The 22,557-nt window shown below is 47.7% G+C and overlaps 1 protein-coding gene and 1 long non-coding RNA gene across 3 annotated transcripts in view; one reads left to right on the top strand and one right to left on the bottom strand.

Annotated features, from left to right (window-relative positions):
* Positions 1-7,605, bottom strand: part of Acan (aggrecan) — a 61,874-nt gene extending 54,269 nt beyond the window's left edge. For both annotated transcript variants that reach the window (NM_001361500.1, NM_007424.3), the window contains exon 1: positions 7,223-7,605. The gene's annotated coding sequence lies outside the window, so the exon portion shown is untranslated. The remainder of the gene's footprint in view (positions 1-7,222) is intronic.
* Positions 7,508-22,557, top strand: part of Gm26633 (predicted gene, 26633) — a 35,271-nt gene continuing 20,221 nt past the window's right edge. Inside the window, exon 1 of the long non-coding RNA NR_132432.1 lies at positions 7,508-7,600. This is a non-coding gene — a long non-coding RNA (predicted gene, 26633). The remainder of the gene's footprint in view (positions 7,601-22,557) is intronic.

The raw sequence follows: 22,557 nt of genomic DNA, 5'->3' as shown, positions 1-22,557 counted from the left end.
GAGTAAAGGGCTTCTAGCCAGTGATGGGAGAAGGCTGAGAATTTTTATTTGTTTCCATTTTTGAGAAAGGGTCTTACATAGCCCTGACTGACCTCATTACGTGATCAAGGGCAACCTTGAAGTTCTGGTCTCCTGCCTCTGATTGGCTGGGATTCTAAGCACGCACTATCAAATCCAGGGCTTCGTGCACGTTAGACAAGCACTCTGCCTACTGAGCTATACTCTTAGCTGCAGGAGACAGGATTTTTAGGCATCCTGCTGGGCCAGCCTCTTCCTTGGTCTGCCCCTGGGCTCCAGTGCAGCAGCCTTTCCTTCCACAGATCTGCTGGATCAGCAGCTCTTTAGACTGAGTCTCTCAGCCTGCTGTAGGCAGAAAGAGCTTCTAGCCTGCTGCTACATTCGGCTTGAGAGACTTGAAGGAGATTCCAGTCCCCTGAAAAGGAACTTGCTTAACTCCTCAGTCTCCCTAAGAGATGACACCCTTTTAAACACTCTGTCTATTGTCCTTGAAGGTATGTTTTTTAGAAGCTGGGTTTTTTTTTTTAAATTTGGTGTGTGTGTGTGTGTGTGTGTGTGTGAATCTTTGTCTTGCACCTAGGGACAAAAGTACTCATTTAATCCAAGGTCAAGATCAGCTGTGTTCTGGAAGCAAGGCCCTGTCTCAGGCATAAGGGTGGGGGGCAGGTGGAACAGTTCTCGACTCCCCCTGCCCTTGCAGAGCACAGCTACAGCATCAGCCACTAACCTCTCAAGGAGAGACTCAGGCTAGGAGAATCACTAGAAAAATCAGATTCCTGTCCCCATCGCTCATCCCACAGAGGAGGCTGGCTTGCCATATACAGTGTTCACCAGCTCCTTAGATGGCTCTAATTTCCAACCTGAAGATTACCCTCCTCTCTATAACAGTTCTCTTTCAGTGTCTGGTCAAGTTGGACAACATCCTGCAAGTTTTACAGTCATTCCAAAGTCTAGCTGTTCCCCTCAGCCATCGACATATAGAGGTAGAGGCAGGGAGGCTGGGAAGTAAGACAGCCCTGGCTTGGGAGATCAAGAAGGAGGTGGGGGTGACGGGATGAAGAATGTGAGGCCAAGAGTTCAGGCTCTAGGAAAACCATCTTCCTCAGGGCTGGGGTGGTGGCTGGGACCAGGAAGACATGCTCTTTAGAGCCTGGGATGCTCTGCTTGGATATTTCTCTCCTAAAAGAAGAGAGAAGTATTCCTAAGTGTGGCCCTGGAGATGAGTAGGATATGGAGGACAGAGCCAGACGGTGACCCAAGGGTGGATGATGGATGATGGGGGACCTGGGACTGTCTGTTAGGTTCTTTTCCCTACACCTTGATTATCTGAGACAGGGACTCATGTCGCCCAAGATGTTCTCAGATTTGCTATGTAGCTGAGCAAGACCTTTAGCTCCTGCTTCTCCTGCTCTTACCTTCGGAGTGTTTAGATTGCAGGTGTGCACTGCACACTCAGTGGAACCCAGGATGTCAATGCCAGGCAAATATTCTATATCAATTTTTTAAAAAGGTAAGATCTTGCTATCTAGTCTAGGGTGACTTCAAACTCAAGATCCTCTTGGGATTAGAGCTGGGACTATAGACCTGTGACACCACACCCAGCTATGGCTGAGTTCTGATTGGATGACACAGTGCTTCTATGATGCCCCCCACCCCTACGCCACACTGCCTTTCAGGTGGCTTGGGGAACGGCCCTAGAGGACCCAGAAGACTGTTTAAGCTGAGGCGGGGCTGAGAGAAGCTCCCCTTCCTTCAAGTGCCCCCTCCTACCCTTCTGACAGCTTACTTAAGGAGAGAAGGTCAATACTAAAAGCTGTCTGCTTTAATGTCTTATGATCCTATAAAATGCAGGTTCAGGTGAGCTATGAAAATCCATCCCTTTGGCTAGTAGCTTTCAGTTAGGCTTTAATTTAGTGTAACTTTATTCCTCAAAGTAGGGGCTTGGATAGGAGTTCCTGGTTCCTGTTCAGTTTTCTTTTCTGGAGCTGGGCTGGCCTCAGCTCTGGTGCCCCACTCTCTGACCAGCTCACTTCCCACAGGGATCCAACTTCTGTTTCTTCGCTGAGCTCTAGAGGGCGCTGTCTCCCAGAGAAGTAGAGAGAATTTATGGGCTAACAGTAGCTGCCATTTTGTGGGGGTAGAGGTAGGGGTGGGGTTGGGGGTGGGGTAGGGGGAGTCTTCTCTTAAGAAAGAATTTTAAAGTGTAGTAGTCTGTTTGCTCATCTACTCATTCATTCATTCATTCACCCTCTCAATTCATTCAGTCAACTAGCCTATCTTATGTGCCTCGAACGGAATTAGACACAGACATAAAATCCCTGCCTTGGCTCCCAGGTAACTCCATAAGGGATTTCATAGACAGTGGCTTCTTTCGGGGTCTCCATTTCACAGATAGGTAAGACAAAGCCCAGAGAGGTGAAGCTACTTCTGTCACACAGAGCTTGTCTCTGGTGACTCCAAGTCTGGGAATGCTTCTACTGCCAATCCTGGACACCTCTGGCTTCTTTTCAAGGTATAGTGACCTCCTCACTCTCTTCTGAGAGCTGTGTGTGAGAGAGGTACTGAGTGACACCCCCACCCTCCCCTTCCCCAGCTATGGCAACCAGTCCCAAACAGAAACCTCCTTTGGCTTGGAGATCACATGTTCTCACCTGCTGATGTCTCACCTTTCCACAGCAGGACCTTGAAAAGCCTCAAAGATAACAACACCTAAGATTTTACTGCAGGTCTACCTTGTGCCAACATCTTTATTTGCTTTATCTTGGACCCACAAGTCCATTTCATAGGTGCAGAAACAGGCCCACAGGGGTAAGCACATTTCTGCAGGTACACAGACAAGATTTCAATTTTCAAATGGGCCATTGAGACCCTACCTTCTCCTCACTCCCCATTTGTGGCCTGCTCTTGGCTGCTACCCAGACCCTGCCTCTTGCTTCTGGTTGACTCTGTCCATTGGTTTATAGCTTGACCCTTGACCCTGGGACTGAATGAAGCCATTTTTTTTCCCTCTCTCAGGTTTGGCACTAATGACATTTTGGATTCTATGCTGCATGTGTGTGTGTGTGCGCGCGCGCGCACGCGCGCGCGTTTTGGGGAGGTATCATTTTGTACATTCAAAGTGTTTGGCAATTTTGCTGGCCTTTCTCCACAGCATGCAGGTAGTTTTCCAAATAGTGACAACAGAAAATGTTTTTAGGCATGTTCAGGTAGGGGGAATATAGTTTCCAGTTGAGAACAACTCTTTTATAGAAATCAGGATCCAAGGTCAAGTTGATAACAGCTCCAGCTCCCATTAGACAGGAGGTAGAGAGTGCAGGATCAGCTACATACAGAGCCCAGTATGTAGCAAGTACCGGTAAATGCATGAATAGTGTCTGTGGCTGTGGAATGTTCTAGATAAAATCCTGATGCTCTGTGTTCCTATACAGATCCTCACAAGTTTGGGCTGGGGTGACTCAGGTTCAGTACTTCTGCTTCCTAAGTCCTCTTGGCAATCTCTTAAAAGAGGATGGTTATAGGCCTTGAAGACCCTGGGCATTCATGGTCTGTGGATAGCCAGAGAGACCAGAAGGCTGAAGATGGGTTTTCACTAGGCACTGCAGAACTGTCTAGCTTTGCCTCTTTCCTCTTCTTGCTTCTAAAGTCGAATCAATTACAGAGACAGGCTGGCCCCTCTCTCTCTAGAGGACCCCCCAGACATGACTCCTTTTCTGGGTAGATATCTTAAGAGGAAAAACAAGGAACCTCAAAAGTAAGCAAATAGCTATTTCGTGATGTCCAGCCTCACACCCCCCAATCCACCTATTCAGGAGTTTAACAAAAAGCTTCTTTAGGATACACTGTAAGGCCATTGAGGGAGCAGAGCTGCCTTCACACACTCTAGCCAGCCCACAGGGCCCAACCTCCAACACACACACACACACACACACACACACACACACACACACACACACACACACACTCACACACACAGCTGCATACAAGGAGGCTCTGAGTTTTTCAAAGTAAACTCAACCATTTCCGTTCTTGCCCTGGATTCAACTTTTTGAAAAAAGAAACCGTTTTACCAGTTTCCCTACAAATTTCCTCTCTGGTCCGATTCTCTTCTTGCCTGCGCTCTCTCTCCAGCTTGCCCCCACCTTTCTCCAGACCTTTCTAACAGGCAGTTAGTCTCCAGGAAGGAGGGCGTCATCCTTAAAGGAACCTCTACATCAATTGTGCTCTTATATTCCTGGGACACAGGAGTCCAATTCTGTGACTCCCTGACAGCAGGAAAGAAAAATCCCTGTATCTAAGATGGGTGTCTACACTGTACCCCACTTCTCAAGACAGCACGTACCTGTATACAGGGCTGTCTTCCAGCCTTGGGTTCCTTTCTGACACTGAGTCTTCTCTTTATTTGAACTTGTTCTCTTCCTACCCCCCTCCCGCCCCCCAGGTTCTATTTCTACTGCCTCCATTCTGGCCAGGTGTTGGTACAGTTGCAGCAAGGACAATCCAGTGCTTGCCACCTGGAGTCACAAGGTCTTTTATTTCCTTTCTGGTTTTGAGTTATATTTGTAGCCCTTGGCTTTTGACAAAGGCTCTCACAATGTAGCTCATGCTTGCCCTTAACATACTATGTACCCCAGGCTGGCTTTAGATTTCCAAATGATAAGCTTATAGTGTGCCATCACAGTGGGTTGCAACTGATATCTTCCAAGTTTTTATGGACTACAACTTGCAATTATAAATGCAAATATAAAATGTATGTCTATTTGCATATATAGTTATGACTATACATACCCCCATAGAGCACTGCAAAATGCATAACAGAAACAAAAGTTTCCAAAAATAATACTTGTCCTTACTACATGGGAGGCTCTATAATGTTATCTACTATTTCATTAAAGCCTCCGCTGTCACGGCATTAGGTTGGATAAATCTTAGAGTCAGCCACGGACTCACAATGGCACTCCAAGCCAAAGTCTGTGGGCTTCCCTAGGTTCAGCCAAGGCGCCCCTGATGCCCAACCAGCAGGGCCTGGGAAGGATCCAGTTCTAAAAGGTATCATTAAAAAAATCCACACCAAGACTCTGAGACACACAGTCTCTAAGAATGGTCAAAACTGGCACTACCAAGAATTTATAATTTGCAACCCAGTAAAGGAGAAGAACTAAGTAAAGTCTGTAAAGGGTTTGAAAAGGCACCCACAGCGTGTCCCTTAATCTTTGAAGAAACCTTCCCCTGCAGGTCCCCCTTATCCTTTTTAGAGACATGAAGCTGAGCCCCAAGGCGGCTCAGGACCTCAGCAACTCATGTAGCATTCAGTGGCTGGGTTCCGACACTAACCTGCCTCCTCACCATCTCAGGAGGTGAGTTACTTCTTGGGGCCCCTTTTGCTGTTTGGGAGGGACATGAGTCCCCTTTACATGCTAGGGTGGAGTAATGCTGGGACGCAAGGGGGGCATTCAGGGTACCCCGAGTGTCCAGGGGTAATGAGAGCTTTCAAACATAAGACAGGAGTCCCATTGTGAACATGAGTACGTATGCTCTTCATGGAAAAATGTGGGAAAAGTCCAATTACTTTATACTAAAATGAAGAATAGAAAACATTCCCCAAGTACTTGTGGGGTGGTGGGTGAGTACTGGCCCTTTGCTGGGGTCTTCTCAGCAATTTACTGGGTGGCTGTTGAGGCACCACGGAGCCCAGAGTCTGGCCTCCTCTGAGTAGTACTCTGGAGAAAGCACACAACGAATGAACAAACCAGTCTTGGCTCTAGAAACACCTCATAGTTATATTTAAATTCAACAGGACTTCAGGAATTCCAGCATTTCTAAGACAGATTTTTCCTCCTCTTTGATAATTCCCTCATCTAAGATGTTTTAAATGGGGCAGGAGGGGTTGCTTATTCTGTAATGTTTTCTTTAGGTGAGTAGAATCTCCTTAGGCTTGGTGACTGAGAGCGCCCCCCACCCCCAACTAGCCTTGCCAGGACAAATAGGCAACTAGACGACTCCTTGTCATGGTAACCAGAGGCAAGGAAGAGAGAGGATTAAGGCGGTGACTTCTCTTCCCTTAAATCGGCAGAGGAGCTGACTTCAGCCTCAAAAATCTAGACCCTAATTCTGACTCTGTCCCTAAATCAATGACCTGTAAAAAGTCATTGCATTGTTGTAGATTCCCTTCCCTAGGGGAGATGCCATAGGTGCTTTTCAGGGTCTAGACACCAGCCCACTGCAACACCCAGAGGCAGAAGCACCAAGGCAAGCTACCTCACAGAAGATCTTCCCGTTGCCTCCCACTGACACTCCCCACCCCACAGAACTGGAATTAACATGCCCACCAAACCTCTGGGACCTGAGATGCTCTATAGTGAGACTAGTGAATGCCCGCTCCAGAGCCTAGCTCCGGATTGCGGGCAGCAGCAAGTCCGAATAATTTGGGCGGGATTCTTCTTCCTGAAGCAGACAGCCCTCCACACCCACAGCTTACTGACACGCTGTCACCCTCCCACCCAGCCCTGGTATTGGAAGGGTTGCAGAAAAGCGCAGAAATGGAAAAACTTCGGGACCGTCCTGCATCCCCATGTCTTCTTTCCACCTCGACAAACGCCCGATCTCCCCTGGGAGCAGTAGCCCTGTCCCAGACTCAGCTGATATCTTTCCTCCTCTTTCCTACCGCTTTGAGTATCCTGAGATCCCTGCCATAAACCCAATGGGACCCACGAGTTTTCTCATCCTTTCTCAGGTATCTGCCGCCTATCTGATCAGCTGTTCATGTAACTTTGTTGATTCTCTGGTCAATTGGCCTTCCCAAGAGAAGATGAAAGCCTTATGGGGCACCCAGAGGACAGGGGGGGGGGGCGCGTTGGGGGGGGGAGTGGGATTTGAACCCACATTTCCTTGGCTTTAAAACTGCTACTCGCTCTACACTTCAGTTTAGCGCCCCCATACCTTAAACTTGAAAAATCTCTGGTCTTTCTTAATTCTGTGTACTCAGAGCTGGAGCCCCTCCACGTGTTCCCATTCACTTTGAGTCCGGGCAGCAGTTGAGTTTGCTCAACTTCCGTGTGCATGCAGCGGAGGTCGTGAGAGTCTCAACACACATACCCAATGTGGGCACCAAGGCACGCCACCCCCAGCACCTAGGCGCCTGTCCTCAGCAGCATTCCCAGATGCCCTGGGACAGAGCTCCCCTGGAGAGAAGGAGCCTTTTCTTTACCTTGAAGAGTTGGACTCGCTCCTCCAAGAACTTCAGTCCTTTATCCCTGCGAAGCAGCTAGGGATTCCTGGGGGCTGCCAGCCCCGGGTCTTGCTGCGCTGCAGCAGGGATGCTCTGCGCGGGGGGGGGGGGGCCCTGCGAACCCCTTCTCCCGCCGGCGTCTTCTCCGCAAGTCCCCTCGGGCGGTGGCCGCAGTGGTGGCTGGCTGACTAGGTTTCGGAGCAGGGTCGATGAAGGGAAGGGACACAGAAAGGTGCCCGAACTCCCTCGGCACCTGCGTCAGATGCTAGCCGGCGAGGATGCGGAGAGAGAGTGAGGGACCTTGAGCCGTTCCGCACGCGTCCTCAGCTCTGTGAGCCCCTCTGGCACCGCGGGGAGGTAGGTGGGCGGGAATGGTGCGCGGTGACACATACATAGGGGCGGGCGGGGGAGGGGAGGGCACACACGAGGGGTGGGGGCGAGCGCACAGGGAAACCCCACCCCCGGGGCCAATCTGCGGGGGGAGGGGAAGGCAGAAACGTCCGGAGCGCGCAGGACCCGGGCTGGGGACCGCGCTCAGCTGGGGAAGGCTCCGGGCGCGCAGGGCACGAGAGGAGCGCGGACCCCGCAGCTCCTGGGGCCGCGGAGGAAAGCTGTGCGGGCAGCACTGGAGGGCCCGCGTCTGCATTGCGGTCGGCAGCTCCGCAGTCCAGGCGGCCCCGGAGGGCTGCGCCCGCAGAGTGCCGAAGGCACCCGGCTCCTGCTGTCAGGGTAGCAGTCCGGTGCTGGGGTTGGGGTCGGGGTGTTTCCCTGGTATCGGGATGCGATTTGCAGCTGATACCCAGAAAGATGCCATCGCACAGGACGACCCCCTACTCTGGGAATGCGATTTGAAAGAATCTTCATAGAACACTGTTGGAAAGTTTTGGGGGTGGGGTACCCCGAGACGCAAGGGCGGAGAGAGGAGATGAGGCAGCTACAGAGGCACAAGGCACAAGGCTGAGGGCGCGGGGAGGGGTGTCTTCAAAACGCAACATAGACCAAGGACATCTCAAGCAGGAATTCGCTACGGCCTGGCCTCTACAACACTCTTTAATAAATTTGTTTCCCGGAAAAAGAAAAATCTAAGAGTCTTTGGATCCCTTCTATAAGCTAGTTGCAGCATACAGTGATTTTAATTTCTCTAACGAGTCCAATAAGTTAAATATTACAACACTACCTCTCACCTCCCAACAATGCTCACATATACCATGGGGCTCAGAAAGTGGTGGAGTTGTCCAGCAAGTTGGGGCTAACTTCAAGTCAAGGTCACCCCTCACAGGAGCAGCTAGCTGGGCAAGCTGCAGTGTGTTTGGGGGCTGGGGATTCAGACCGCTGCTGGCCTTGAGAGGAAGCGGGTGTTCTTCTCATTAAAGCACAGTGGCCTCAGGCAGTGCAGTGGAAATCTCCCGAATCTCTCACTGGGCAAGAAGTGGGTTCTTTGCAGACTACAGAGAGAACCGACCAAGTTTTTTCTTGATGAGAGGTCAGAAGTGATGTGCCTCAGTTTCCCCAGGTTGACTATGCTGGAATTGTGTGCATACCTCACTGGCTAGTGGTCTTTGGGACTGGCCCTGGCCCAGAGCATTCTTTGACTGTTTCTTTCTTGTACAGGGGGTGAAGCCCAGGGTGGGCTGTGGCTCAGGTGTTCTGTTGGGTGGCCTGCCTTCTTTCCCACCTGTATATTGGCTGCTCTGGGTCACAGTCAGCACATTTCAATGGTAGTCAGCGCTGCTCAGAGGCTAGTGTGTTTGCTTTTTAGAAGAATAGAGTGGAATCTTATGAGTTATTTTCTAGAAACATCAATCTCTTTGTTAAAAAATTAAACTAAAAAACATTTTCTTAGGAAACACTAGTCTCTTAAAGTCTAAAGCATTTCTCAAGTCACGCTCTGGGTGACCACGGACTGTCCTTGTCTGCAAAGTGGCATCATATTTGACGTATATCCCGGAGGGCCTTGGATTGATGAAGAGCAATTCAAGTCAAAGACAAATATTCAATAGGTAATTCATCTTTGTAAATAAGGAAACAGATGGTTACTGATCATCGAGTAGTTTTAACGAACAGACAGCAGCCATTTTGTATATGCCTGATGCCTCGTGACCCCACGGACCCCCAGGTACCCACTAAAACATTGAGATTCTAAGTCACCCAGGCAGTGAAGGGCTGTAGGGACAGATGGATATGACACCACACTGCCTTCTGGAGGATGCACACAGCCCAGGCTAATGTCCATACACTTTGAAGACTCGATTCTGAGAACTAAAGTCACAACTTCAGAGAGCCCTGAGTGACACATAGACACTTGTCCCATCCTGTTCAGGAGTCACATTCCTTGGGCAGCCTTCCTGGTTCTGTTCATCTGTTCTCTGCTAGAATACTTTCTAATTTCTAAACTAGTTTGCAGTCACTTGGTGTCTTTGACAAGCCTCCTGATTCCACCTGCTGTCACTGGTGAGTTCTGACCTCTCTTTGCAACATGTGGTCCACAGACTGTCACGCCAGCTGGGAGCTTGGGAGAAACCCAGAGTCCCAGGCCCATCCCAAAGCTGTTGACGCAGAATCTTCACTTTCCCAAGGTTCCCCGAGGCATTTCGCACACTAGCTGGAGCATCGATATTGTGCTGATGTCACTCAGCCATCCATGCACTCACAGAACCATCGAAGGAGGCACTCTGTGGTGAAGGGCTCTGACAGTACACAGGAGACATCCCCTTCGATAGCATGCTAACTGTTTCCATGACAGCCCCACAGACCGGCAGCACACTCTGCTCAGACTTACCCGTGGGTTTGACCTTCAGAGGCCATGCACCCCTTTCCCGTGGTTTCTAGTATTTAGGATGCTCTCAGGTTATTGTAGCCGCCTTTGCTCCTGTCTCAGGGTGAAATCAGGAACAAAGTGGGTCCATTTCCACCCTCTGTCAGCGTCCCTTGACCCTCTTGTACATGGTAAGTCTCTCCATGGGTCCATTTCCACCCTCCATATTTAAATAAGTCTATCATTTTCTCCCTCACCAGCTCCTTCTTTTGGGCTGGGCATCCATGCTTCTTTCCATCCTTTCTCGTTTGTCTCAACCAGTAGCCCTTGCCTGGCTCATGGAAATCTTCACTAAGTGAGTCTGCACTGCCCATGAAAGAGTGACTTAAAATGGAACTCAAGCTTGTTGAATTCAGTCTTGTTTAGGTTACAACAAACCACAGGGGAGAAGGGGGGTGGGCTCATCTCCTTTGACTTGCTTTGAATCCTGTGCTTTTAGTTCATGCAACTTAAATCTTTGGATCTTTCTGATAGTCTCACTGAGGCTGAGCCTGCCACTTTTCCACCTGTTCCACTGTGACTCTGTGCCTTCCCTAGCTTGTCCTGGTATGACGGATGGGTGGGACTTCATCTTTGCTGTTGATTACCCTCATACAGCTTACCTCTCCAGAGAACCTTGATGCTATTGCTCTCAATAGCGGACCTTTTAATGAAGCTCACCGGCATACTGCACCAGGGTTCTGCTCTACCCGGGATAGCACCTAGGGCCGAAGCCTAGAGTGGGACCCTGGAGGCAGCCCTCCCACGACCGCACAGCTCTATATTCCAGTTGTTATGGTGGTGTAACAAACCTGTCCCATATTTAGTGGCTTAAAACAGCAGTAACCATTCCCCATTGCCTGTGGTTTCTACAGGCAGGAATTTGGGAGAAACTCAGATGGGCACTTCTGGCTTGGATTGTCTCATGAGGTTACACTTGGATGCCAGTACAAATGCAGTGAGCTGATGGCTTTCCCGAGCCTCGGGGATCCACAGCTTAGGTGGCTGGCTCATGCAATTGGCAGGTTGGGGCTGGCTGTTGGTTAGCAGCCACAGCTCTTCTCCATAGGGGTCTCCTTTTTGTAGTTGCTGAGTGTCCTCATGGCACGGTGGCTGACTCCCACCATGGTGAACGAGGTAGAGGCCAGACAGGAATGGAATACTTGTGGTTCCTTTTTAGATTTGGGAGTCACACATGTCACTGCCACTGTTATTGGATTGGTCCCAAAGGCCATCCCTGAACTAGTGTAGGCAATAGTGTCATGGAGATAAAGATTGCTGGAGGCCACTGTTGGTGGCTCTCCTGTGTTCTTCATTGACCCTTAGAATACAAGCAATCTCCCAGGGCACGGAACAGTGTCACCATGGAATACTTGCTTCTGCCTTGCTAAGTGTGGGTCTGAGCCACTGAGAATTCCATGCATGTATCTGTCCAGGTTCTCAGTGTAGGCAAGTAGTCCAGTTTGGCTCTTTGGAGCAATGCCATCTGTCCCAGTGTCTACAGGACAGGTGTCCTTAGTGAGGTGTACGGGTTATCGTTAGAGCTCTCTGTGCCTCTCTTCACAGCTTAAGGCTGCTGGATTCTTAACTGCTTTCTCGAGGAGCTTTGCTTCTGGATCCTTGGTCTTGGGGGATGCTTACTTGTGGCTGCCTCTCTAAAGTAAAGTTTCCAGGGCTGACGGCTGATGGTAGATGTGGACTGGCCAGGGAGGAGCAAAGGTGGCTCTTTCTTCTTACCACTTGGACATTCAGCTCCTCCTGGTGTGGCCAAAGGTGCTCGGAGCAGTGTTGCACCTTTTGGCTGACATTGACGCTTAGAGATGATTAAAATCAGACTATTGGGGCTGGGGAGACAGCTAAGTTAGTGAAGTGTTGGGTGTGTGTGTGTGTGTGTGTGTGTGTGTGTGTGTGTGTGTGTGTGTGTGCAGCATCAGGACCTGCGTCCAATCTCAAGAATCCATCTATACAACCCAAGCCTGTGGCACATGCTTGTGATTTCAGGGCTGCTTTCTGCATTTGTAAAAGAAGCTAAAAATAAGAGCACAGTAATGACAAACATTGGTTGTATTGAGAGGTAGGGTTGGGGATGGGGGATGAGTTGCCAACTTTCTGGGAGGGAAGAACCATGGAAATATTATTAAAAAAAAACAAAAAAAAAATAAATAAAGCACTTTTCAGGCCAGAATAATGCCAGAAAATGGAGCTTCTTAGTCCCCAGTGGCATGTCTGAAAAGTGCCACTTTATTGCTTTAACATTGCATAAGGGACAACCAAAGAGGGGAGTGGTCTAATAATAAAGAACGCAGGGTAACTTAATGAAACACATCTCCATATGTCTGTGTGGCAGGATGACATGTGGGGGCAGGAAACATTGTGTCGCTTAAGACACAGACCTGCAAGGGCACGTTTTGGGGGATAGGGTGTTTTTGGAAGCTCTAGTTGGCACTTCCTCCCTGATTTCATACTAGGTTGATATTTCAGCAAAACCCTGCCGTTTATAAATGGAAACCACGCCAGTGTTCTACTCATGCCTCCCCCGTGTATTTACTACTGAGAATCCACACATAGGGAGGGGCTGAGTGGGATGCTGCTGTCTTGGTTTATGTAGCATCACTGTCGACATCGCCAACATCTTCGTCAACATTTCCCAGGCAGGTCTAGGGGAGGAGGGTTGAAGTTCTGTAGCCCTCAATTTTCCATTGAGAATCCACACAGAGGGAGGGTCTGAGTGGGGTGCAGCCATCTTGGTTTATGTAGCATCACCACCAACCTCCCCCCAATCATCATCTTCATCAGCAACAACAAGAACATTCTTCTTCTACCTTCTTCTTCTTCTTCTTCTTCTTCTTCTTCTTCTTCTTCTTCTTCTTCTTCTTCTTCTTCTTCTTCTTCTTCTTCTTCATCATCATCATCATCATCATCATCATCATCTCCCAAGCAGGTCTAGGGGAGGAAGATGGGTTTTGTTGTCTCAAGTTGCTCACTTCATAGGCAGCCCCCATGGCTCCTGGGAGCCCGCTCTCTCTTCCCTGGAACCTAAGGGGCTGCCCCCCACAGCCGAGGCCTAAGCTGGCTCTGTGCTAGTATTTTTTGAACTATACTCATTAGAGTCTCTTGGGTCCGATTGCCCAGCCCTTGCCATATCAGACAGGGCACTTTTATCTTCTTTCAGCAATAAACACTGAATTATTCTGAAAACTCATTAGAGATTTTCACCTGCAATAACATAGAAACAGAATACACACTAAGAAACACAAAGTGTTATAAATATGCATTTCCACCTACGGAAAGTACAGGCAGCAACTCAGTAGTATAAAAATGTTCTGCTAATTGTGCATGGTGGCACACACTGTAATCTCAGCACTTGGGAGGCTGGAGCAGGAGGAGCAGGAGTTCAAGGCCAGTGTAGGCTGTATGAGACCCTGTCTTAACAGCAATAGCAATAACAAATACCGGAAACAGAGTGTAACAATAAATACAATGATCCACTAACTTGCAGACCTTCAAATACCTCTTGTCCTCACAAAACTTGGCATTTATCTCATCTTACAGGTTCTCAACAGTTTAGTTGTTATTGCTGCTGCATTCAGATTTTTTTCCTGTGTAAACTATAAAGGGAGAAAAAGGGGGGAAACGGCAGTGTTAAACAGGATTATCTTTCATTCTTAGGATATTGACTCAGCGTTCGTTCGTTTGCCTGCCTGCCTTCTCACTTCCCTCTCCCTCCTCCTCCTCCTCCCCTCCCCCTCCTCATCCCCCTCCCCTTCTCCTTCTCCCTCTCCCTCTCCCTCTCCCTCTCCCTCTCCCTCTTGATCAAGATTCACTATGTAGCCCAGGTAGCCTTGAACTCATGATCCTCCTGATTTAGCTTTCTGATTGATAGAGTGAAAGGAATTCACCACCACACCCAGCTCATGCTTTAACACTTTTAGCTATTTACTGAGTACTTACTATACCCACAGTAACAAGCTAGGCACTGTACCAGGACCCCTCCTTTTCCTTTTCTCTTCTCTTCTCTTCTCTTCTCTTCTCTTCTCTTCTCTTCTCTTCTCTTCTCTTCTCTTCTCTTCTCTTCTCTCCCTCTCTCTCCCTCCCTCCCTTCCTTCCTTCCTCTTTCTTTCTTTCTTTCTTTCTTTCTTTCTTTCTTTCTTTCTTTCTTTCTTTCTTTCCTTCCTTCCTTCCTTCCTTCCTTCCTTCCTTCCTTCCTTCCTTCCTTCCTTCCTTCTTTTTTTGTATGTGTATACACTTTAGCTGTCTTCAGACACACCAGAGGAGGGCATCAGATCCCATTACAGATGGTTGGTTGTGAGCCACCATGTGGTTGATGGGAATTAAACTCAGGTCCTCTGGAAGAGCAGTCAGTGCTCTTAACCGCTAAGCTATGTCTCCAGCCCTTCTTTTCCTTGTTTAAAAATGAGATTAATATTGTATTCCCTGTTTGTAGTCCTTTTACTAAGACTGGAGGCAGACAGAAGAGTGAAATCTGCTACCCAAAGGGGATGTCATGGCTCAGCCCTCACTAAAGCCACCACCATTCAGGACCTCGGGCTCACTGTCACCACACTACACAGTTTCTGTAGCAACAGAAGCTGCCTTGGCTCGCTTTCTGTGAGAAGGCAAAGGCTGACCTTTTAGATAAGCTCAGATGATGACTGATCAGAAAGTTTAACTGTGTTGTCAGTGCACTGAAGGATAAGCAGCATCCATCTAGGTACCACTGGGGTGATGGCAGAGACAATAGAAGGAAGAGACAGGAGTGGAAGGTAGCTTTGGACTTGAACCTGGACTTGACTGGGAGATCAGAATAGCAACAAGGGTGGCCAGGAGGGGTGACTGGCTGTGGGTGTGGTTTGGAGGCATCGGAGTTCCACTGCAGACAAGGAGGGTTTCAAAAGTGGAGGGCGAGTGAGTAGAAGATCCTGAGCAGGCAGAATAGTGGGAGTTTGGAACCTGGGAGACAGTCAGCCTGAAACACGGCCAGAGGACATTGATTTCTACTCAGCAAATGTGGAGATGCATTCTGACCGGACACAAGAATGAAGGAAGAATGTGGAAGAGGCAGAAAAGACAGATAAAGAGAAATCGTTGTCCATATTGTAAGGCTGGAGAGAGGGAGAAGGGACAGAGGAAGGGACAAAGGGAATATGAATCTTAGAAACATGAAGAGCAAACTTCACAGGCCCTGTCATAGTCAAGGAAATTGATCTATGTCTTAGTTTGTTTTACTGTTGTTGTGATGAAACACCATGACCAAAGGCAACAATGGAGAGGGAGGGTTTATTTGGCTTATATGTCCACATCATTGTTCATTATCTAAGGAAGTTGGAACAGCAACTCAAACAGAGCAGGAACCTGGAGGCAGGAGCTGATGCAGAGGCCACGAAAGGAGATTGCTTACTGGCTTGCTCATCCTACTTTCTTATAGAACCCAGGTCCACCAGCCCAGGGATGGCCCCACCCACAATGGGCTGGGCGCTCTCCTGTCAATCACTGATTAAGAAAATGTTCTACAAGCGTGCCTACAGCACAGTCTTATGGTAACATTTTCTCAGTTGAGGTTCCCTCCTCCTTGATGACTCTGACATAAAACTAGCCAGCACAGTAGAAAACACAGGTCCTGTAAAGGGGGCAGACCTGCGTTAGAACTGGGTTCCAGTGCTGTAAAGGGGCAAACGTGAGTTAGACCTGGTGTTCTATCCTATTACGTGGACGACTTCTTTTGTTGCTGAGGTGTTTTCTGAGGTGCTGAGGTTTGCATCTATAGATGCTGATAGAGCGAAAGATTTCTAAAATTTACCCATGCCCCTGACCCAAGGAAACAAGATACAACTGTGATCTGATGTGCTTTAAATGTCACAGCAAGGTAAAAGTCTCCCTCGGCACTATCCTTACCTTTCTGAGAACCTCTCTACCTAGCAAGAGTCACATGCAGTCTGACCTAGGACCTACAGAGCTATGCCAAAGCACCTTTAACCTTTGAAGAGTGAAAGAAGGAAGTATGGTATTCATTCAGCTGGGCTGTGTTTGATCCCATTTCTGACAACCCTCCTCATTTCCTATTTCCCATCATTGAATGAAGAATATTGACTAGGCATGGTGGCCCACACCTGTTGCCCCAGCATTGTGATGTTAAAGACAGTAATCAAGAGTTCAAGGCCAGCCTTTACATGGTGAGTTTGAGGACAGACCATGCTAAAATAGTCATGGCATAGCACTTACGGAATGAAGTCTCCAGCCAGCGTCTAAGTTTTGCATGTGTTACTAAGGTTTTACGACTATGTAAGGGACATTTACGATGCAATTAAGAAGCAGAAAATGGATAGAGTGACTGAGAACCTCCAAAGGTTCTCAAAGGTCTTCGAGGAAGCCAATACTATGTAAGCATCTCACCGATTGGAAGGAGATGGGTGACAGAGCGGAGTGGAGAATGCTAAGAACTGACTGGGCTGGTGAGGTAAGATACAAAGGAAAAATACTCAAGTGTCAATGTGGAAGCCATAAAGAGAAGTGTTATTCGGGGGTAGAAGGACTTCCTCACAAAGCACCCCAGTCTGAGATCGGTTGATCCCCTCAGCCAGGTAAACTGAGTCTCCATCTATCCCAAATCTCACACGTGGGCATTTGCACCCGTCCATGGCCCCTCTTCATGCCATGGGTTGAGTAGCTTTTCCAGAGTCATAAGCCTGAACACAAGGCACCTATTCACCCTGCCAGGTTTGAAATTCTCTGAAATTCCTTTCCCTGCAACGCCTTCTCCCAAGTACACTGTGCATCTTTTCAAATTTCAGACATAAACAGCGGCGTGGCCCTGCCTGGCAACCCCCTCTTGCTCTCCAGATAAAAATAGCAAGGGCTGAGGGAGGAAAGCCTGGGGACAGTGGGGTTTTGTGGATGCGCTGTTTATGTGGGTGTTTCTAGCCCTCCTTGCCTATTCTGGGGAAGGGTGTCTCCAGGGAGGAGTTTCCAGGGGGATTCTTGAGGGATTGGTCATCCCTGGCACCTTGGTCCCTTCCATTCTGGACCCAGGTCACATCTCTGTGATTGTGTAATTAACTCTGAGTGCCAGGGAGAGACAGGTTTACCTGTGGCTGTTAGTTTGGGTGTCACCCCAGTGGTTGTGGAGGATGGATTGAGTGGGGGAGGGAGCACTGGGGCTCTTTGCACAGCCAGGGAAAAGACACTTTCGATGGGCCCAAGGTTGCATATGGTGATACCCAGGGATGAGGGTGATGTCACCTGGTCTCTGTGCCCCTGTGGGCTGGGGAAGGGCTTCAAGGGGGTTGCCAGGTGCAGCTCAGGTTGTTGTATCTCGTTCAGGGCAGCAGGCAATGAGAAACAGTGAGCTGTGAGCATTTGAGTGAGAGCTAATAAGAGCTGTTCTGGGGAGCCAGTAAAATCATTTATAAGTGACTGGCCCTCCACCCCCACTGTCCTCCTCATTAAAGGGGATTGGCAGTTTCTCGCATTGGAAATTATTCTATGAGACCTTGTTGCTCTTCTGTTTACACACACCCAAGTTCTCCCTCTCATCTCTTCCCATGTTCACCTAGCCTCTCAGGGGGCTCCTGTAATGCTTGCTTTAATGTGGCCAAGCACGTTATGTCATTGTACTATAAATAATAGCAGCCTTCCATGACCTCCTCTCCTCTACTTCTACCCTGTTCTATCCTGGCATCTTCTTTCCTTCCCTTGCTTAGACTACAGTTTGCCACTAATGTCTGCCTCCCATCTTGCTAGACAGTGGGCTTCACGGCAACAGGAGTATCCCGGATTCCATCCAAGTGTAAGACAAATGCAATCTTCCAGTAAATAGTGGATAAATTTGTCTATTCCATATCCCCTGTGTCTGGTACAGGCAATGCTCACGGTGAATCATATTTACCCACATGTATTGAGCACTGTGTGCTAGGGGCTGTGCTGAACACTTTATGTTTAGAAACTCACTCTGTAACCATAGTAACTTCATGTCTTGTAAATATCACAAATTATTCCTGTTTTGTTTTGTTTTGTTTTTGGAAATTGAGAGGTCGAATACTTTGCCCAAGATCACACAGTTAATGAGTGGCTGAGCTGATATTTTGTAGCAGACAATATGGTTCTCTGTGTATTTGACCCCTCCCTTCCCTGCAGAGTGAGGAGAGCAATGAGTTTCTCACAGGTGTTTACAAACGTGCGCTTGTTTCCCCGTGCCTTCCTGCCCATTTGATGGAAATGATCAAGTCTGAGTTTTATAAAATGCTGTAGAATGTGTGGTCAGGAGTGGGAACTTGTAGAGACTCCCAGGGTAGATAGGGAAACGTTGCTACCCTCAGCCAGCATCTGTCACCAACTGGGGATGGCAGACAGAGATGTGGCTTAAATGGTGAGCAAGAAGATGGCTGGGCATGGGAAAACTGGAACCTGAAGCTAGAGAAAAGTGGGGTTAGAGTTAAGCAAGGGCAAAACCATGAAGCCATGAGTTCTCCATGAGAGCAAAGTAGATGTTAACAGAGAACTGGATCCCCCTAGAATTCACTGAGCTGTGAAGTCCCAGAGACAGAAAAGTTCCCTGGCCAGTGAGAAACCATGCAAGGTGAAGTCATTCTTCAGTCATTCCTTGCAGGAAGAGTGAGCGCTCCCAAGCCCGATGTCACACCTCACAGCTCTTTGTCACTATTCAGACTCCATCCTGGGCTTTCCTGGCTGGAGCCACCCAACCCTCACCTGAACCAGAGTCACTCTGAGTGGATGAGAGATGTCATACTTATGCCACCAGGTTCTTGCTGTCAAAAGAGCCTGACACGTCTTGATGGTGTCCTGGATACCTGGTCGATTCCCATTTAGTGTCCTGTGGTCCAGATCTATTCTTCAGGAAAGAGAAGCAAGAACAACCTTTTCATGATTGCTCTTCCTTAGGAAAGACATTCAGAACCTGATGGCTACATTTAAGTTATGTTCTGGGTCTAAGTCCTTGGGATAATAGGTAGAATCAAGGTGCATTCCACATCATCTCTTAGCACCAGGAAGCTGACTTTGGTCCTTTATTAGATGCTGTGACAAGATTTTGGAATCCACAGAGGGGGATCTCTAATGGATAGAGACATCACTGAAGGCTGGTTGGTGTGATCCACAGATTATCACGTCTTTTCCGTGTGCAATGGTTAGTCTTCTCAGCTTGATGTTTAACTGAGGAGAGAAGACCTATCCTGAGTGAGCATGATACCATTCCATGAGCTGGAGTCTCAGACTAAATAAAAGGAAGCAAGTGAGTGTAGCATCAGCATCCACCTGCCTCTGCTTCCTGATTGTACACACAGGCGACCAGCTACATCACGCTCCTACTGCCACACCTCCCTGGTCATGATGAGGAGATACAGTGGCATCTCCTTAAACTAGGAGTCCATAAGCTTGTTTTTATTTAGGATGCTTAAGGTCAGGACACTGAGAAAAGAAACTAGTACGGCATGTTAAGGCTCTTTGAAGGTCAGCCAATGGAACACTCTTCTTGACTCCCCAGGGTGGATACAATTACAGAAGTGTATGTAGTGGTAGAACCAGAGTTCACAGGTTCTGGTTGTGCACCATGCCTAGTACCAGTGAGTCTATTCTCTCACTCGACAGATGAGGAGTGATGAAGAGAAGCTAGCCCCTGACTGGAGGATGGAGAAAACAAGGGCTAAAGAGTCCAAGCGTTCTCTCTTCTATAGGAAGATATGGTCTCTGTGCAGGAGGCTGTGCTGGAGTCAGGGTCTGAGAGACTTGAGATTGCTTCATTTTTGCTTCAGAGAGTTCCCGTGATCTTGACCTGGGTCCGTTCCTGCAAATTCAAGAACAGAGTTTAGTGCCAGAAGTGACAAATGGAGATGAGATTAGGGTCCAGGTTGTAGAAGAAAATCCTCCCACCTCAGATACCAGTACAAGGCAGGCAGGGCCTACTTGGAAAGTAAGTATAAGTTTATAGCAAACCTGAATCAGAAGAAAACAGCAGAGGACCACAGAGTCACGTTAAAGGGGTTAAGACCTGGGATCACAGAGGTCTCACTGGAGTTGAACGTGGAGCCTGAGGCTCAGGAGAAAGCAATCCCCTCCCATGCTGGCTCTCTGTGTCAACCAAACCAAACCAAACCAAACCAAACCAAACCAAACCAAACCAAACCAAACCAAATAACCCCCCCCAAACAAACAAACAAACAAACAAACAAGCAAACAAACAAGAACAAACCCCCCTCTTTTAAAAAAAGTTTATTTATTGGTTGTGTGGAGTTGGTTCTTTCTTCCCACCTCCACTTTAAGTGAGCTCCAGGAATCGAACTCGGGTGAGCAGGCTTACATAGCCAGCACTGTACCTGCAGAACCATCCTCCTCATGGTCTTACCGAAGGCCAAATCTCACTGATATGATTGGCACATGGCCTTGAGCAAAAGATGGGAAACACTTTCTCCCAGTGTCAGAGCAGTGTGGCCTTGGTTTTGGATTTCTGGCCTCTAAAAACTGCAAAAGAATAAATTACTGTTGTTTTAAGCCAATTTCTCTTGCTAAATTTGACTTTACCATTTCTCTGTGTCGTTCACCTTACCTTTACCACAGACACATCTTGACTGTCCTCCTCCTCCTCCTCCTCCTCCCCCTCTTCCTCTTCCTCCTCCTCCTTCTTTTTGAGATGTTTTGTAATTTTAAAAGAAACACTTTTATGTGTATAATGGGTCATTTTGGGTTACTTCTGGTGTGTGTGTGTGTGTTATGAGTTATATCCCCCACTACCACAGATATTCAATACTATTGATTGGGTTTCTACTCCTGTGCTATATCAGCTCTTTAAATAGATGCCAACGTGTGGGTCTATTTCTGTCCTCTCTGCTCTGCTGTACGAATGTCTGTTCACACAGTCTTAGTCTTCGTTTTATAGTTTGATTTAAAATTAAAGGCTTCTCCCCCCCCCTCTCCTCCCCACTCGCTCCCCCTCCCACCCAGGGATTGATCCAAAGGTCTTGCACACATCAGGCGTACCCCACCACTGTGTTAACTTTTCAATCCCAAGTGCCTTGATTTAAAAAGTGTTTAGGTTTCTTAAGGCCCTTTACAAACATAAATTTGAAAAACAAACCAACAGTTTTAAAAAAATGTCTTTGCTTTTATGATGATCGAGCTGAAAACATTTGATAGATTGGCATTTGAGTAAAATCCAGCTAACCCCATCCATGAATATGGTACATCTCCTCGTCTGCTTAGGTTTTCTTTAATTTTGTCTCAGTGGTGTTAGTGTTCTGTAGATTATGGAGTTTTGTTTATATTGCAGAACCTTAAATTTCAACTTCAAATTTTACCCTGACAGTTTTGAGCTTCCTGAGGCCCCAAAGTTCTGAGCCCAAGCTCATTGGCTCTCATCAAATAGCCTCCCCACAAAATAAAAAATAGAGACTCCACTTGGCTCGTTCCATGTTACCTTCAGTCTACTAGGTCCTCAATCTATCAAATATCAATCTGCAGTCAGACTACAGCATAATTCAAGCAAACTGATTACATCCGCTCCATAGACCACCTTGCTCTCTTGTTACTACGTTGTAGTGGCTGTCGTCCATAACTTGGCTGGTTATCTCTGTTCTCAAGGATGACCTTTGACTGTCCCTGAGTAGCATGGCATTCCCCCCCCCTTGTGCTGTGAGACCACGGAACTACTAAACTTCTGCCACCATATCTCCCCAGGGTTGGGTGTCACTCATAACTGTCTCGTATTCTTTGGGAGACGTGAAGGGTGGAATCCTTTCCTCACTAACAGAGTAAACAGGAGTGGTCAGTACGTAGGCCTTGTTCGGCTTTCCTAAAGTATAGTTCTAAAAAAAATGAATAAATATTTTAAAAGTCATACATCTTAGCATTTTAACCCTTTTTAAGACAGTACCTCGTTTGTGATAAGCACTTGAGCTTTTTTATGTGTAGGGCCCTTTCATTCATTCCTAGAATTTTTTTTCAACATGTAAAAGAGAAACTCTATGCTAATTAAACTGCAACTCTCCATTCCTATAGCCCTCGGGGAAGGATGCTCTGCTCTCTGTCTATGAATCTGACAGATCTGTATGGCTCGAGTAGTGAAACTGTGCATTATTTGTATGTTGTGTGTGTGTGTGTGTGATTGGCTTTTTTCCACACTTTTTATCGCTAAGATTCACCCATATTGTAGCTCATACCACTTTCCTTCATTCTTAAGATGCTGTCTTAGGCCGGGTGGTGGTGGCTCATGCCTTTAATCCCAGCACTCGGGAGGCAGAGGCAGGTGGATTTCTGAGTTCAAGGCCAGCCTGGTCTACAAAGTGAGTTCCAGGACAACCAGGGCTATACAGAGAAACCCTGTCTCAAAAAACCAAAAACCAAAACCAAACCAAAAACCAAACCAAACCAAACCAAAATAAATGCTGTCTTAGGGTTTTCTTGCTATGAACAGACACCATGACCACAGCAGCTCTTTGGTTTTATTTATTTATTTATTTATTTATTTATTTATTTATTTATTTATTTATTTTTGAGACAGGGTTTCTCTGTATAG

Source organism: Mus musculus, chromosome 7, assembly GCF_000001635.26.
Source record: "Mus musculus strain C57BL/6J chromosome 7, GRCm38.p6 C57BL/6J".
Lineage (NCBI taxonomy): Eukaryota > Metazoa > Chordata > Mammalia > Rodentia > Muridae > Mus > Mus musculus.
Note: the sequence above shows the minus strand (reverse complement) of the source record. Positions and strands in the feature narration are given on the sequence as shown.